This window comes from Dunckerocampus dactyliophorus, chromosome 18 (genome assembly GCF_027744805.1).
Source record: "Dunckerocampus dactyliophorus isolate RoL2022-P2 chromosome 18, RoL_Ddac_1.1, whole genome shotgun sequence".
NCBI lineage: Eukaryota > Metazoa > Chordata > Actinopteri > Syngnathiformes > Syngnathidae > Dunckerocampus > Dunckerocampus dactyliophorus.
This window is the reverse complement of record NC_072836.1, coordinates 17,623,709-17,625,594: the sequence shown is the minus strand read 5'-3', so window position 1 is coordinate 17,625,594 and position 1,886 is coordinate 17,623,709.

Genomic DNA, 1,886 nt, shown 5'->3' with positions numbered 1-1,886 from the left:
TGTATTTAAGAAAACAACCTGTTTTTACCGAAATCTGCAGGTAACAACTGCCGGGTTTGACTGCACTAACTTACCACAAGAGGGCAGCAAAGAGGCCGCAAGGTCCTTTTCTTGAGATTTCCTGAAAGATGGACTCATCTTTTCACCAAAAGGTTGCTCATTTAAAGAATATGATAAGATCTGCACAGCACAATTGCTACCACAACGTGTGTGTGGGTGTGTGTGTGTGTGTGTGGGGAAAAATATATTAAATTTGGCAGTCAGAGGATTAGTAAAGCAGAGCCTTTACTTCACAAATGTCCAACGTTTTATTGACTTCTGAGTTGTCCATCAATGTGTTGGTTAAAAAGTGCTAATGAAATGCACGAGCAGTTATGTAATAATACAAAGAATATTTTACATTTACATTTCACAGTTACAAGCGGCGCGCTGAGGGCAGCCATAGCATATCTGTGATGTATCCTGCGATGACGGCCAGTTTGACACCCCTGCTTTACATTAGGTTAACACATAGCGCATTAAATGTAAAGCTATAGTACAAGACTTTCTTTTGCACTGTAATGTTATGTAAGACATTGACTCGTATGGCGCAGTTAGCAGAAAAAATAGTGCAAATTAACGGGAAAGCTAAGACATTTATATTAATAACAGAGCATTTTCATTTACAGTAATCCCTCGATTATTGTGGTTAATTGTTTCCAGACTTGATTGTGATAAGTTAGAGCATAGAAAACCTGTTTAGGTCCTTGTAGATATGGTTTTTAACATTATTGGAGCCGAGTCTAGTCTTGAAATAACACCCCTATAGTCACCTTGCACTTGTATTACACAATATATTAGACATAACAGAAAATCAGCCATTTAAGACACAAATAGGACTCGTGCGTGTGTTCCACTGGCGCAAACGGGAGTAATGTTGAGGGTTCAGAGTTATAAAAATTATTTTTTGCTTGAATTAATTGTCAGTAATGTTAGATTGCTGGGACAATAGCCACTGCAGGAAGTACTGTACAGATTTCCTATGCTGCTTATCCTCACTAGGGTCACAGGAGTATGCTGGAGCCTGTCCTAGCTGACTACACGGGTGCACGCGTACATCCTATACTGGTCACCAGCCAATCGCAGGGCACATATAGACAAACAACCATTGGACAATTTAAAGTCTCCAATCAACCTGCACGGGTGCAAAAGAACATGTAGACTACACACAGATGTCCCAGCAGAGATACCAACCCACATCTTCCAGATCTCCTGACTGTGTGGCCACCATGCTAACCACTAGACCACCGTGCGGCTGTACAAAAACCGTCAGTAAAACATGCTACAAACAGGTGAGTCTAAATGATGTCTTACTTACTATGTCTAGAATATTGGTTAAAACATGTATAAAGGTGACTATAGGGGTGTTATTTCATGTCTAGAGTGCTCTAATGTTAAAAAAAATGTATTGAGAAGGTCTAAACATGCTTTCTATGATTTACAGTGCAAATACTGTACATAGGACATGGTTGTAAGGAGGATACAGCACTGTTAAAATGTTATGACTCTTTATTGTTGCATAACATTGGTGCATGACTAAAGGATGTTGAGCGTGATGGTGTTAATGCATTAGAGGCGCTGGTGTGCTATCAGGAAGTTCTTGGGCTGTGTTTACTGGCGGTATTTGAGTGAGTGCCCGCTCCTGTAATCCAATGAGGCCGTTGCCGGAATAACATACCGTATGTGTGGACTGGATGCAGCCAGCAGCTGTGAGTGATGTGCTCAGCTGCACGGCAACATGCGCCATAAGCACAACAACGTAAAGAGATACCAGCAGCAACAGCAGCTCGTAACACGCCTATGTTTCACTGACCCCGATTCCTCTGCTGCTCTGTGCTGAATCAGTA